The following is a 16,828-nucleotide window of genomic DNA, read 5'->3' on the forward strand; positions in this document are numbered from 1 at the left end:
AGATCTCTTGGTCTAGAGGCAAGCTTCCTAACCACTAGACCACCAACACCCAAAGACCAGGTATTGCACATTGTACTAGTATATAACAGTTGTACTGAAAGGCTTACTAGGGGATGATAAGAATAATGATTATGTGCTAATAAGTTATGTGCCATTAGAACAGAAAGCACCATATTGTATTATAAGAGATGGGATGTTTCCTGGCGTGTGGGAGTAGCGCGTCAGCAGAAGGCGATCCCCAGTAGCATTTTTAGCACACCTTGGTGGTATGAGCCGGTGGCTAAATGTGATCCAGGATAGTGACCCCGGAAGCAGAAGAGTAGAATTGTTTATAATATTGCCCAATTTTGTCAATATCCTCTTCTCTGATACTGTCTCCAGTGGGTCCAGGGTCAGTCCTTTTATGGGGCTGGTCTTCCTGATGAATTTGTTCAGGATCAGTGCTGTGACGGAGCAGACCTTCCTCATGAGTTTGTTCAGGCGTTTGGCATCTCTCGAACTGATGGCACTTTCGCAGCAGGTCACAGCACATAAAAGCATGTTGGCTACTACAGGCTGATAAAACATATAATTTAAACTTTTACGGCTTTCCATTTAAACCTGAAACACCCATCTATCTTCTAACAATGTATTGTGGTCAAGGAGGTATCCACATTCTATTCCAGGAAGCACGGCTGGAAGGTTTGGGGATGAGATGCCAGTACATCGCAGGGCACATAGAATCATACTGTGCACCTTACATGTATCTACAGCTTGATGTTATTCAGCTGTAACAACTCGTCGTAAAGTATATATTGACGTATTCTGATGTCATTTTATGTATTTAAGAAATCGAGTGGAAATGTAAACGCTGTTTAACTATAGCTGAATCTGTATAAATGAAAGCGAATCTGAAAATAACAGCTATGGTGTTGTGGTGCACAAAAGTGTATTGCGACATTGTGGTTTAGCAATGACACAAACCCACATATTGCATCACTGCTACTTACACGTACAACTACATTAGAGTTTGCAGATTAATGCTAGGCGAAAAATACCGCATACATTCATGGTAAGTAATAGCTAGACAATACAAAATATCTGGTGTATTATCCTTGCCTGTATGTCGGGTTGGATAAATCGTATGATAAATAAATGTGAATGTAAACAAAACGTCGAATAATAACGAGTACATCATTTAACCAATTTCCTCCGGGATAATAAAAGTTTATGATTGAAAAATATATTTTTTATTGAAATCCAACAACGCTCAAATTGACAAGGTTGTTGTATTTTGTTTTTCTGTCTCTGTTGCCTTTTGCATTTAAAAAAATAAAATTAAAAAATTAAATCTGGGTTGTATTTCCGATAGCACGCCAGTATTGAAGGGGGCGAAATTTGCCGGCAGTTTGGGCGGGGCCAGCCCCCCGGCTCCTCCCCCTTCGAGCGTAACGGTCGCGCTCGCGTCGCCGCTTGACTGACAGACTGCAGAAGCGCGCGCTGGGGTGCGCGTGCGAAGTGGTATCTCCAAGCGTGGTCCGTTAGCCCTCTCCCAGACGGACCGGTTCGGCCTCGCCGGGTGTCAATGGGTATCCCTTCACATGCAGCCGCAGCTTAAGCGACAGCGCCCTCCGAGGTTAGTACGGCGTCTGCGAGCTCGCTGGCCGACCCCCGGGGTGGGTTCTGGTATAACGCGCTTTATTTTACGGTACGACAGTGTACGCCTCTCCGAAGCCCAGTTGACCGTAGCGTCCTGCGTTATCCCCCCGCAATCCCGAGCCGCCCCTCAATACGACGGCCTAGGGGCTCAGGCTGCCATCGTATCCCTGTCCCGCCCAGATCCGGGGAGTGTCTCTATCGTGCTGGGGGCGTCTACGGCCCATGAAAACCGGCAAGTTTGACAGAAAAGGGCTTAGAAATAGTGTCACTCGGCGGCTAGCTGTAATATTAAGTCTGGGAGAGGGAGCCCGGTCAGGAAGCCCCTGTGTCTTGTAAGCTTTATAACGTGGTGATCCCATAAAACCTGTTTTGTAGAACAGCAGTCGGGTAATTGTTCTTTCTTTAATGTCAAGAAAAATGTAAAGTGGTCCTTTTGATTTTTTATTAGCCTCTTAGCAGTAGCATTAGCTTGCGTTGGAGTCTTTTCCGGGATTTTAGCTTGTTAGCTGCACCGAACTAGAGAATGGCTCATTTCAGAAACACTAAACATGAATTAACCCTCTGTTATTTAAATCAGAGCAAGTTTTACGACCGGGTGATGGGCTCTCACCTGGAGAATAGGTGTTTCGTTGGCAGGTACTTCCTTTAGGCATCGCAAATGTGGGGGGGCGGCGTCGTGTCAGTTGGTGGGCCGTCAGAATGTCACCGCTGGACAGGGTTATGCGGCGATGTCAGGGATCGTTTAAGTCTGCACACGGTTTCTTAATGCATACATATGATAAATAAGAAGCTGTGTATATACTGTGAAACTTTTGTACTTTCATTTTATTTTCCTTGTTTACTTACTTTTACGGAGAGTGCAATAGCCTTAAGCACCCGGCCTCTGCTTTCTGTTTGTACCGGGTTAAGTTAAGCACGAGGCCTGCTCTGGCTATCTGTACAGCAGTGATCCCCAAACTTTTTGCCAGCCCCCCCCCCTTTTTTCCCCCCTGATGATTGTTGTGCCTACCCCCCAACCCACAGACGTCATAAAAGTAATGCAACATGTATTTTTTTTTAATGTCCACATTTTAATGAAAATTCTTCTGCATCTGTTTTGGTTAAAGCCAACTGCAGGAACTTAAGTTGGAGAAGAAAAATCTTAAAAATAACGAATATTAACATTTATATGTAGTAGCTGTATGTCTTGTTCTGCGGCCTTGTCACTGACGGGGGTGAGCCTGGTGTGTGCGCTGCAAATTCTCTAAAAGGAGGGCTTCTGTTTTGAGATTACTGGTTTGTCCTTGTGATAGGAATGTAAAGTCGCTAAATGGTGTCTCAATTTGTTTGGTTTCAAAGTGTTGGAGGCTGATACTTTAAGACAGTGGTTCTCAAACGAGTACTACGGTTGATTAGAGAAAGACCACAGTGCATTGCATGTCTTAAAGCAGTGGTTCTCAGAGTCGGTCCTCAGGCTCCACTGCCCTGCTTGTTTTCCTGCTATCCCTACCCTACACACTGCTGATTACCTGGATCAGGTGTGTTCAGTCAATCAGAAGCTGAAAGACAGCTGGGACTTGTGTGTGGGGCAGGGATAATCATAATGAGCCAAATCCTGTGTTTCCTATAACTGAGCATGGTTATGTAATGTTAGCAATAAACTCCCCAGTAGCCATATTTATTTTTTATCCTGCTCTAAATTTCTTGGCAAAAACACCAAGACTACCTTGCAGTGGTTGTTTCTGCCTTGCTCTGGTCATAAACACATTCATAAGATGGCCTCTCAAATGACTTCATGTATTGGATGTGTTTCGTGCATCATTTCCTAGTTCAGTATAACAGCTAACAGACAGTCTTGGTCTTATCAGTTACTGTCTATCTCTTTAATGTTGATATAATTATTGGAGAATCAAAATGTTAAACTACAGATTTAAGAGATGTGGGAGGGTCTTCAAGCTCTCACTTAACCATTATGACTGACTGAGACCAGAACTATCCATAACCAACTCACAGCCACAATTAGCGTGTTTTCTGTATTGACGATCTAGTTTAAATCTAAGTTCCGTCTGTCTCAAGAAATATATTTATTAATTTCATTGTGCATTCTGATCTGAAAATGATTTAATTGAATGGAGCACAATGAATACATGTACCATTACAGCTTTATTCGGCCCAATTGTGAGGTTGGACAATAATTTACAATAACACAAATTGCTATTTGGTGTCATAGATCACAGTTAGATTTTTTCAGTTTATACAACAGTTTTTGTTCACTTAACCGCTCTCCGTTTCCATTAGGTGCCTTTTATTCATGTGCTTTCTATCTGGCCTGGTTTTCTTTTTTGGAACTTATGTTCTGGGTTTTGAGGTTTGTGCTGTATGTAGTGGAGTTCCCATATTCATCCATTCCCTGTGTGTTTGACATATTGCTCCAGGATAGTAATTCCTCAGATAAAAATGAGAGTTCCTGCAGAATTTAAGGATATTTTTGTATAAGGATCTTCCTTGAGTATAAGCATCTTTATGTGCTTAGCTGAATTTTTAATGGGTTCATGTGACTTGCATCTGGTATTATTATGCATTAAATAATAACTGCTTCATTAAATAATCCACAATATCTACTCTTTTAAAAGATGCTGTGGTTGCAGAAAATGTCCTTGTCTTGACTTCAGTACTTATCACTTCCAGGATTTACCAAAACAGTCGCATGTGGCATGCTCCACTAATCAAATTTAATAAGCACAACGATGCACCAAATTAATACAGATTAACTTTTTTGGTGTCACTATATGCATCTCATAAATATTTCAGGCATACTACTAATTTGCTTATCGAATTGTGGGCAAAAATAAGGTCCGTATAGTGCTGATAAGCCGGCGTCCATTATCTAAAGCCCCGCAATAACATACAGTTTATTGTTGTCAAAATAAAATTAACTTAAATTAAATTTTCTGAGGAAAATGAATCATTTACATGAATCGATTTAAGATTAACCAGTAACATAGTCGATAGATTAATCCATAGAAAAATAGTAACTAGTGGCAGCCCTATTTGTGTTACACACACCATCACTGTCATACAGTATTAGGGATGGGCTGATCCACATTTTTTCATTTCCAATCTGATTCAGATACGAAATTGCTGGTACAAATACAGATTCTGATAACTCATTTTACTTGATCTTTTATTGATATTTTTAAACTGCGCACAATAACCGTAGCTTTTTTCATATTTCTCATGTTGTCTTGCCCAGTTGAGTGCACTTTCCCACTTCCCCCACCTCTCAAAAATTTGTTTTTACAAAGATTGCAGATCACTTTGCTACTAGTTCGTGTTGAAAGCATACAATACTTCCAGATTGACTCCCTCTTATCCCATGTTCTTACACTCCCCCTGCTGCAAAGGGTTTACATGTAACGTCACAGCAGATAGAAGTCGCTGTGCTTACACCCGCTGAGTGGCAGCGTTAGCTTTCAGCTTGAGAGCCACAAAAAACATGTCTAAAAAGGGAAAGAGCAATTGTGCTATTGACAGTCCAAATAGATTTAACACGAAATAAGAGCTATCTTTTTAGAGACTGCCAAAAACTCGATAAGTAAGTATTGGACATGAATCTGTCACACATGACCGATACACGATCTGTTAAATAGGTCTTGGTCGACACCGATACCGGTCCTAATGTTGGATTGGTGCATCTCTAGTATGCATGTGTGCACTCTGCCTCATGTCCTGTGCTTCTTAGAATATACTCCAAGTCTCTGCTTTACAGACTGTGATTAGAGCAGTCATGATTACTTGATTTAACTTGATTACTCAGTTTTTAAAAATATTGATTTAAAATTTGTTGTCTTGATTACTAAGCAATATAGCGGATGGGAGATGTAACATAGCAGACGAGGGTCCAAATAAAGAGCTAAAGTGTCAGTTGTGTGGAAGCACTTCATATTAAAAGTGAATCATACTGCAGTATCAGTATTGTAAAGCAGGACTTAAATATCACAACAGCATGATTGCAGTGCATCTACATCTTAAGAGAAGGCATGAAGGATTCACCCAATAATGCGTGGTTAGTCATAGATAATGTGCCATTTAGCTTTTAAGAGTAGCCTATCCTGCCTTTGTCATTACTTTGACTTAAATTATTTCATTTACTTTCTACAATTCGTGTATGTCAATATAATTGCTACTAAACTAAAGGTTAGCCCCATCGATTAGCTGTATCATTTTACATAATATGGTAAATAATAACCATATAATATTCATTATTTTATATGTGAATGGTATTGGTGAAAGATCACATTATGATATTTGAAGTTTTTGCGATATGTAAGAGCTGTGAATTAATTATAGCCAAATAGAACTTATTTGCCAATAATGAAATAAGTTGGCAGTGTTGCCTCAAGTTGTGCCAACAGACACATAGCAGTGCCAACAAATTACATGCTTTTGCTCAATATCGTCTCTGAAATCCAGAATATATCTATATAACAGAAGATATATATCTTTTTCCTGACCAGTCTATGTGCGCTTTTCTCAGTTTCACTCATTTTCTTGCAGAGCTCATGCAAAGCAGCGGCAGTAAACTTTAAACTGGTTTTTTAATTAACACATACTAGGAACCATCATAAAAATTGCAAAGATTAATAAGTTTTGTTTCCTATGGCAGGATAGCAATGTTCTAGCGCAGCTTATTGATTGTCTCACCTGACTGACTATTGCGGTCTTTGCGATGTGATGGTTGCATGTACATAACATGCAATGGTGATATTAAAATTGTACATCATGCATGCCTAGTATGGAGTGCAGCACTGTGGTGCAGTGGGTAGCACTGTTGCCTCACATTACAAACTCGTGTAGAATTTGCATGTTCACCCCATGCGGATTTTCTGCGGATCCTCTGATGTCCTACCACTGTCCAAAAACATGCAACCTAAGTGAACCCTCGGAAACTTACCAACAGTTCATAATTTGAACGACTGTGCTGGATACTGTCATAGTTTGCTCTGCCAATTTGGCTCAGTTTGAATACAATCTTTCAATTTCTCTTGCTGTTACAAAGCAACCCTTCCTGTCTGCTAAGAGGAACTGTGTCACAGAGGCACACAAATATGTGCCCAAAATACCCAGCACCTGTTGCCTTTATTTTAGTACCGTTTACACAAGTCTGCAGGTGCTGAAACATAAAACTGTCAGTTTTTTCTTTAGTTTGCTGATCCTGTTGTGTTGCTGTTTTTTTCTTGCTCTATGATGTGTTGGGCTCACATCTCATTTCCGCTTTGACAGCAAGTGGACACTGAGCCTGTGGTTTTGTAAAGGATGTTGTGTGTTTTGTCTATTTTGGCAAGATGTTAATGTACATCCTTCCCACCCAGTGGAGCTGAGTAGTGAGTGCTTTTGAATCTGAGTGATATTTTAACAGGACTCTCCACTTGTCAGTGGTGATATCTTCAATGATGGTTGTGTTCATTAACAAAAGCTGAGATGTATATTGTATACATTTGTAACACATAACTAAAGTAATAGCTGTAGTAGCAGTTGTAGTCCAGAACATGCTTATGCTTCTGTACTTTTGTGTATCTTAACCTTTTGAACATGGAAATTGGACCCTTTGTGTAAACAGACAGGCTTTGTGTCTGACCTGTTCCGAGAACTGACTGAACGGATGGGAGGTGCTTGGGGGGTGGTATAAAGGGAGGAGAAAGAACTATGAAGACAACATCCAAGCCAACTGTGGTACACTGATTGAACCACTATAGCATGTCTGTAAGAGGGAGGGGATCCAGGAAGGCGAGTGAAACAGCTGTGTTTTCTTTTTGCAACTTTGTTTGGATGGGGGGTAGGATGTCGGATATGATGGACATGAGGGGCAAAGAGTTTTTTTTTTTGAGCAAAGGCTAAAAAAATACATTTAGTATAATTTAGGAAGGGGCTGATTGTGAACATGCATTTTGTAAAATGGGGGTTGCATTTGCTTGTATCTGGGGCTCATTATTTTCGCATTGGGTTAGCTTGTTAGCCAGGGTTGCCAGTAGGGTGGAGGTGTTGAGGATTATTTGAGTGGATACGGAATGGGGGCTCCTTGTTCTGTGAGCTGGTCTGTGTGGCCAGCTGAGAGGTCAGCATGGAGCTCCACGAAAATGTCACCCCACACGTATACATGGCCTGTGGAATCCCAGCTATGAGGGGTATGATAGCATGCATTTACACTCTATGCAGCTGTCAACTTGCAGACCAGGTGGGCAGACCAGATTTTGTAATACAAACCAACCTCGACCCATTTGTTGAATCTTATGTTCAGAAATGCACGAACAACTGCGACTGTTGAACATCAATTTATGTAAATGTTTAGAATTTGTTTTAATATGAAAGTAGTTATTGTGGTAAGAAAGTTTTTATTATTGTTCAAGTTAGAGATGACACCAATCCAATACCCAGTACTGGTATTGGGCCAATACTGGCAAAAAATACTGGATCAAACATGGGGGGGGGGACTATTCCGATTTTTCCATCAGAGAGAGGTTTATCCTAGAAAATTGTGAAAAGGTTTGTAACTTTAGTGTAGCATACTGTAAACAGAAGTGAGGGTCACGTGATGGCTAGTTGTTCAGCAAGACGTGTGTGTCGGAGCTGTCATGTCGGCTGTGAGGAAATATAGTAACCCCTTCACATTTTCATGTTTGACATTGGCGTTTTGTGAATTTGAATCGTAATATATGAATATCAGCAACGAAACAACAGTATGCTTTGTTTTATGTACAGTACCATACTGTATTATAGCATATTTAAATCATACACAGTTCAGTAATTTGCTTTGTAAAGTACTGTAATTTGAAAAGCATTTGAAGCAGCTGTACTATATTTTGAGAGTCAATAAAATTCAGTAAATAGTGATACTGTCCGTTTTTTATTTTATGTTCATGTAATAAATGTACACATGTCCATTAGATGGTAATCTGCCTGAAATATAAAGAAAAAGAAAAAAAAGTTATAATGATCATCCGCTTATAGTTATCATTTTCACCCGGACAGACTTGATCAGTATAAGCAGTTTCCACTATATTTTTATGATTGATTTCTTTATTATATTTAATTTCACAATATATTGTACATTTCAGACTTTAAGAAAAAATTCTGTTTTTGAAAGTTGTTACTGAATGAAACAAAGAGTCAGTGAATCATGTTACCTGTTGATTTTTTTCCTTTATAGTAGTGGCATAGCTTTTGAGCAACATGGCTATTATATTTTCCCATTCTTTGCATGCTCAAGCAATGCTGCTGCAGGATTAAGACAGATAATTTGCCATGTTAATTGAAATGTATTTATACAAATATTGATAATAGATAATAAAGGGAAAAAAATATCTGATTGGTAGTGGTATCTGTAGATACTCATAATTTTAATGTCGGTATCAAGATCGGACCAGAAAATGATATTGTGCCAGCTGTACTGTCAGTCAGTACTAAGTCCCCTGTCCACTGAGTACTTCCTTGGTTTTTTTGCTTTTGAACAAGTGATAACATCACACAATAATGCATCATCCTTATGTTTCAGACTCTGTGTCGCCCCGTGCCTACAGCTGGATTTTTCAGCTGTTTGCCAGCAGTTGTATCTAGATCCTTCTTACACTGGAGGTTGTATTTTTAGTAGGAAAGTGTTTGGTATGCTCTCCAGTTTCAGTGTCATACCAGAACATGTCATTTGCGTTTAGACCCACCCTGTTCAACTGTACCTTCTGTTTCTAATACCTTGTCTTTACCACACCCTAGTCTTCTCTTCTTCATAATGCTAAGTCTACCTCAACCTTACTGTGCCCCTCCCCCAACAAGAGTACCAGCTACTATTTAGGCACCCATGGCCAGATGTCTGATGAGACCAACTGTCATCTACAGATGGTGGTGCAGATAACACCCAGTCAGGCCATATCTTCTTGCTCGTGTTCTGTTGAGCTTTGAGGACATCCCAACATGCTGTGCTTCTATCATTCTCTCAAATATTGGTTGCCACTGTAATGGCGACAGTAACATTAGAACTGGTGGCTCGTCTATTTTAATGTTGACTTGATATTTACAGATCAGTTTTCCTCAATGACACCCCTTACCAGTTCCGTTTTTGTTTCCTGTGCATAGTTGTGGTTCCCTTTTACTTTCCAGAAGTCTCAAGAAGTTGTTGCTGTTCGGCAGGTTCTCATTTTTTATGCCAATGAATTACAGCTACAGTGTATTTGTCCTTACTTATAATTTATGCTGGGCTAATTATAGCTTCAGAATCGTTCAGATTTTTTTCTTTTCGTACATTAGCATACTTTTTCATGAATTTACATTATGGAATTAAGGGTGACGTTCGTGAAAATGTTCATTCGTAAAAGAAATGTCAAAGACCTTTTATTTGACTCTTTTAGTTACTTTTCTAAAAATCTAAAAATTGCAACCAGAAAGAATTTCAATTTGTAACTCCTACCCCCATCCCTAGTATGGATAGTGCACTTTTCAGAATATGTCAGTTGTAGGAAATTACTGGGACGAATACACACATTAATACAGTGAATGTGTGGCATAGGCAAGCAGTTCAATGTATAAAACCCATTGTGATGATTTGAATATTGAATTTGGGAAAAAAAACTGTACAATTGTTGCATTAAGCTACTGTACTGGGTGAGAGCTGGTTGGGAACCTACAAAACATGCTGCTTCCTTCTCTCGTCCTTTTCCTGTCTTCTTCTCAGGTAGTAATTATGGCTTTGTCTTCTAAGAGGGGGCAGAGTTCTCCAGGGTCAAGCAGTGACAGCCAGATATGTTCTTGTCTCCCCTGCTGACTTCTGCTTGAACTCCAGTGTTTGGGAGGCTGACTTTCTTTAGAAGAGCGGACGGAAGAACAGCTTGAACAATGCATTACTGTTTGAGCTGTGACGTGCAGAGACTCGACCATCCTGTCTGTACTTGTGTGTCTCCTCTCTTCATTTCTGTGCTGGGGGGTGTTGTGGGCCACACGGAGAGATAGACAGAGGTTACTGCTGTTTTGTCTGCTTGCAGCACTAACTACCTGCCTCTGCCCAGCCTTGCCATTGCTCCTTCTGGGTTTAGTTCCTTCTGACATGTAAATTTAGATATGGCCGTATTTATTTGCAGTGCATGTATCTACATACAAGCACCAATATGCATGAATGTGTATGGATATAGGGATATTTGAATACCTAGCTGGACTCAGAGCAGCAAGGAGTAATGGGGTAGGGGGACACCTTCCTCTGGTAACCTAAGCCCTAAGCAGTGTGATCGCATGAGTGCTTCTTTTTCGGGACTCTTCCACTCACCCCCATCCACAATGTCAGGAAAAAAGTTTTCATTTTGGTTTGAATCACCAGGGCTCTCCCAGGTCTCCTTTTGAGTAGATTGAGGGAGGCATGAGGAGAATGGCATGGCATTATCCTGCACTCAGCCAGTCCAGCCCTATGGAATTTTTCTCTTGGTGGCATTTAGGGCTTCGGGCTGTGAGGGCTCAGACTCCGAGTTATAAAGTAACGGATACTGGTTACAGTACATGCAGGAACAGTTAAGTAAACAAGCAGAGAGGATGTCCAGATGGTGTCTTCATCTTCCTGTACTTGTAGGCAGCTTGTATGTACCACAACATGATGCTAAATCATTTTTACGGAGACTATTGTGCACAATATTGGTTCAGTTTTCAATTTGCATGTCACGGGGAAGAAGAGCAGCAGCCCTGATTCCATAGCTCTGTCTTTTCGGTATATGGTTTCTCTCCTCTCCTTTTACCTGCCATTTTGCCCACAGTCTGAGAGACTCTGAGAAACATGCTCTGTGTATGCACGTGCATGTCTAATCACACATTTTGCTGTATGGTAGCTTAGTGGATGAGAGTTTACACCCTTTCCGGAGAAGTGTTTGTGCGCATGTGCTTGCACGTGCACCCATGTTTACACACCCCTTTCCCGGAAAGAGGTGTGTGTGTGTGTGTGTGTGGGGGGGGGGTTAGGGTTAGGGGTGTCACCCCCCCCCCCTCCCCCCCCATCTAAAATATGCAACACGGATTCATTCTTTTCAGTATTTTATTTATTAACAGCCCGTGGAACACATTTGTGCAGAGCCCCTAAGAGGTCAGGGTGGATTTTTTTATTTCTTTTTAAATATACAATAAAATTCCATTCCCTTGCATTACTAATGATGACTGCATTGTGTCTGTTTAAAGTACGAAACATTGAGTAAATGGACTAATAAGTACCAATTAACCTAAACAATACACAGACATGTCCGGCTAAGTGTACTTTAAGCATTAAACTATGGGGGAAAATACACACCATGTAAGTTTCATATGTGTGTTTTTATACATATTTATTGATAAATGCATTCACAACCAGTAACTATAAGCAGGCCAGACAGCTGTGCTATTGAACCTGAAGTTTAACTCATCCATCCATCCATTTTCCAAACCGCTTATACTACTGGGTCGCGGGCGGTCCGGAGCCTATCCCGGAAGCAACGGGCATGAGGCAGGGAACAACCCAGGACAGGGGACCAGCCCATCGCAGGGCACACTCACACACCATTCACTCACACATGCACACCTACGGGCAATTTAGCAACTCCAATTAGCCTCAGCATGTTTTTGGACTGTGGGGGGGGGGAAACTGGAGTACCTGGAGGAAACCCCACGACGACATGGGGAGAACATGCAAACTCCACACACATGTGACCCAGGCGGAGACTCAAACCCGGGTCCCAGAGGTGTGAGGCAACAGTGCTAACCACTGCACCACCATGTCCCCTTAACTCAGACATTTAAATATTAATTAAAATTCACCCATAAAGACATGTGGAAGACCAATGGGTGTTTCTTGCTTTTGTTGAAAGATATTGCAGCCAGAAAACTGAATGGTAAAGTTTTAACTTTGCTGTTTGTCATACTCATAAAATAACGAAAATTTTCGCAACATAATTTTCCTCTATTGATATGCCGAATGCTTGATGAAAGTTCGATATGATTTATGACACAACACTGCCACTTTGTGACTTGTCAGGACTGGCAGTGGAGCACAAGCCCAAACACAGCCGTGAAAACGGGAGATTTATTGATCAAATAACAGAATGCAGACAACAGTCAAAACCATCAAACCAATAGGGCAACTCACCGGTAGAGCAAGTCCAAAGTAACCCGCTCAATTAGGGGGTAATCTAGCAAAATCCAAAAGGAAAATTCACAGTAAAATTCAGTCCTTGCGAAATCTCGACAGTAATAATCCACAGAGAATTAAGAAAAGATAGGAAGAATGCCAGCTGTGGCATTTTTCGGCGATGACTAAAATAACCTGCCCATCTTCTATCTTGGATTTGTGAAATGTGAAATGCTGTTGGGTAGATGTGGCCTTTTGATTTCCTTTTTGGCATGCTTTGAGCCCTTCTTTTAACAAAGAGCTCCATCTAGCGGAGTCAGAAAATTTAGCAAATTGTTCCGGAATAGTCATTTTGACCATCACTAATGTTTGGTAAGTGTTGGTTACGTTCTGACAATAAAGTTTATAAGTACGATTAAGCATTTGGTTTCTTCAGTTTTAACTTGGCAGTAAAAATCAGCCTTTAAATTGAAGAGGAATAATGTGACGTTTATCACTATAATTATCAATATTGAGCGATTATGCATTTTTTTATCGTGATAACATTTTTGGCCATATCACCCAGCACAACGTTTATACTTGCTTCATAGTTCAACAAATAGCAAGTGGGCAAATGTAATGGGAATGCAGAAGTATTGCAAGGGATCGCAATAGTATTGTGAGGAAATGCAAAAGTATTCCATGGAATCGCAAAAACATTGTGAGGGAACGCAAAATTTTTTTCACATCATGTTCAAATGAATATTCGAATATTGGTTAAAACGTGACAGCCCTAGTCCCTGCAATGTAAAGCTCAATTTTATAAGAATCTATGAATTTAATCAAAAAACTAAAAACGTCAAAAGTCTTGTATTTTGTTTAGTTACTCATGGTTAAGGTTAGGGCTGGGCAGGGGTTAAGGGTGTGATGGTGGGATTAGGGTTTTTCCCAGAGAACTGAATGGAGAGTCCCCACAACAATATGAATACAAATGTGTGTGTCTGAGGGTGAGCAAAAGAAAGGGAAGGTAGGTGCGTCTGGCAGCAGATATCAGACACAAGGCTGGTAATTTAACAAAAAAAATACTCCAAGTGTGCTTGGAATTCCTCACGAAAAATAAAAAAATAAATAAACCTCAACTGACCAGAAGACAGAGTTGTTCATCTGATGCTCTCGCAAGTCATGGAAGATCATAATTAGTGAACGGTTGTAAAATTCTGGGCAGATTCTTGATTGTATTATCTGCATCAAGCTTCCAGAGAGGTGAGGCCTTGCTGGTGGCCACATCCTCTACAGAGTCCCGATATCGCTACTCACCTGCTTCCAAGGCCCAAATGAAATTTCAGCCTGGTCTTAAGACCCAGTCTTGGGTCTAATAAAACCTTTTTTTTTTTTGCAGTGACTCATTCTATTATACTACATGTTTGGTTTGATTGCATCACTGTACAAAAAGGGCCAGAGCTGCCTCTATTTTCTGAGGAGGCTGAGGTCCTTTAACAGCTGTAAGACAATGCTAAGGATTTTCTATGAGTTTGTTGTGGCCAGTGCCAAACTCTACGCTGTTGCATGCTGGGGCAACAGGCTGAGGGTAGCGGATGCTAACAGACTCAACAAACTGATTCACAAGGCCAGTAACATTGTGGTGATGGAGCTGGACTCTCTTAAGGTGCTGTCAGATAGGCGGATATTGTCCAAGCTAAGGACAATACTAGACAATTTCTCTCACCCACTCCATGACGTGCTGGCCAGTAACAGGAGCACGTTCAGTATGAGGCTAAGCCTACCCAAATGCTCCACTGAAGGACACAGGAAATCATTACTGCCTGTGGCTATCTGTCTGTACAATGCCGCCACATAAGCACATAAGCATGAGTATCACACTACACTGCACTTCAAAGTATAACCTCAACTCAACCCCATGTATAGGTAATTTATTTAACATATCAGAATATTGTTTGTGTATTGTTTATATAATATATTATTATATATAATACTGTTTGTATATTGAGTTCCATTTGTAATTTGGCCCATTTGTGTCTTTGGTTATTGTAATATTTCTCCATTTATAATTTTGGTATTGTAAATTTGCATTATTTGTTATTGTATTTAACTTGTTACTTATCTTCTTACTCTCCGGGAGCAACTGAACCCACATAATTTCCTCAGGGATCAATAAAGTATTCTGAATCTGAATCTGAATCTCAAGTTCCTGAGTAAGTTGATATATCAGCCAAGACCACTGGAGAATAAGCTTCACCACATACACTGGACCACATTGTGCATGTTCTGTGTGTTTGTGTGGAGACACTGGCAGATTCCATCAGTGGACCTGCTACCTCCTGCAGGCTACCCTGGGAATCTGGTTCCACTATATTTTTCTAATGAACTCATTACTCATAAAATCAGATTTTTTGCCTTAATGTCACACAGATCTGATCTTTTCAGGGCTGTGTGGACAGGCAAATCTGATCTTTTCAAATCAGATTTGTGTCACTTTCATATGTGGTACTGAATCGGATACGTATCCGATTCACGGCCATGCGACCTGAATGTGAACGCTCAGATCAGAATTCTTGTGGCTTTTTGCTTATATGCATGCGCTGACATCATCAGCCTGCGCCGGCAGGCTCGTACCCACACATCTCTTGCTGCAGCAGTTCCAGCAATAACTGCGAAAACAGAAAAAGCTAGCTGCCTGACTTTTTCTCTCTTTTTCGACCTGCTCATGTACAGCTGATTCAATGTTTGTCGTCCACCAGCGCAAAGTGCGATACATGCGTGAGCTACTAACGCCTCCATTTTTAATGCCATGAGTTGTCCCACTGATATGACATTTTTTATTTTTGGTGATGCAGTTGACCCATGTAAAAACGTATCAATTTGCGCATGCCTGATGTTTCGGAGGACCGATGCATTCACATTACAGTCAGATACAGGTCACTTATAGATATGAATGTGAACCGTCCAGATAAACAAATCCGATCTGAGCAAAAAATCGGAATTAAACGATGTGGCTGGCAGTGTGAATGTAGCCTTTGATCTCTATTGCTGTTGACTTGAGTGCCGACTTGTTGCTCTTATTGTTCTCATTCTTGTCGTACTATTAAGGTTTCTTTAGTCACTGTGCCTAACTTAATGCCTTAAGAGCCATTTAGTAGGCAGACTCATACCTTTATCCATTTGTATGTGGTGTGGGGGGAAAAAGATTTTGCAATTTGTGGTATTTGCAATGGTTGGTGAAACACTTATCAAAAATCAAAAACTTGGCCGGTGCACACCTTGACATTAGCCGGTTATCTATAAGCAGTTAGCCAACAAACACGTTAGCTGTATTTTATTATTAAGGTAGTGGATAAGCGCAGTGGCTAATAATAAAATAATATAGTTAATGTGGGAACAATGCAAAAACGTGTCCTGTAAAATCCTGTAAAATGTGGTAAACGGCCAGTCATACTTTAAATAAAAAAATACCGTGAAACCAATATAACTTTGAAAATACCGTGATATCAATTTTTGGTCATACCGCCCAGCTCTATACCCATCTTATCCGGTGCAGGGTTGCAGCATTGGGTGCAAAGCAGTAGATACTCTGGAGGGGATGCCAGTCCATCACAAGGCCTGTCTCTGTCTTTTAAGGAAGTTGAGTGACATTTAAGCTTCTTGCAAATGCTTTTTTCTCCAGATTCTACATTGTGATCTGGACTGGTTTCATGTTTCTGGAACAGCTTCTTGTCCCTGGTCTGACTGGATCCACAAGAATTGAGTTTCATGCTTTTTGGATTTAACCCTGTGAAACATGGATTGGTTATATTCATAATATGGCAATTTTCCTGCATTGCTTCTTGGTTGATCTACAGAGTTCCAGCCTTGCAGAGAGTCCTGAAAGTGAGCCCTTAGGGGAGCCTGCTGATCATCCTCTGTGGGCTCTAAATCAGGCTGGATGTCAGGGGCAACCCTCCTGAGATGTTGCTAGTACTAGATTTGGCACACAGGTCGTGCTCTCCAGTCTCCAACTGTGCTGCAGCTGGGCTCTTGGAACAAAGAATATTATTGCCTGGGTCTGAGCTGTCTCTCAATACCCTTTATTATTATCACCTTCTCAGCTATTGG

At 40.8% G+C, this 16,828-nt stretch overlaps 1 protein-coding gene across 6 annotated transcripts in view; it reads left to right on the top strand.

The window, feature by feature from the left end:
- Positions 1 to 1,431: 1,431 nt before the first annotated feature.
- The window catches only part of LOC125716484 (ras-specific guanine nucleotide-releasing factor RalGPS2-like), a 76,775-nt gene continuing 61,378 nt past the window's right edge, over positions 1,432 to 16,828 (top strand). For 3 of the 6 annotated variants that reach the window (XM_048988803.1, XM_048988802.1, XM_048988804.1), the window contains exon 1: positions 1,433 to 1,615. The gene's annotated coding sequence lies outside the window, so the exon portion shown is untranslated. Of the gene's footprint in view, positions 1,616 to 16,828 lie in introns of all 6 variants that reach the window. The other 3 variants (XR_007384345.1, XM_048988806.1, XM_048988805.1) reach the window with 2 other exon arrangements.

Source organism: Brienomyrus brachyistius, chromosome 21, assembly GCF_023856365.1.
Source record: "Brienomyrus brachyistius isolate T26 chromosome 21, BBRACH_0.4, whole genome shotgun sequence".
NCBI classification, from domain to species: domain Eukaryota; kingdom Metazoa; phylum Chordata; class Actinopteri; order Osteoglossiformes; family Mormyridae; genus Brienomyrus; species Brienomyrus brachyistius.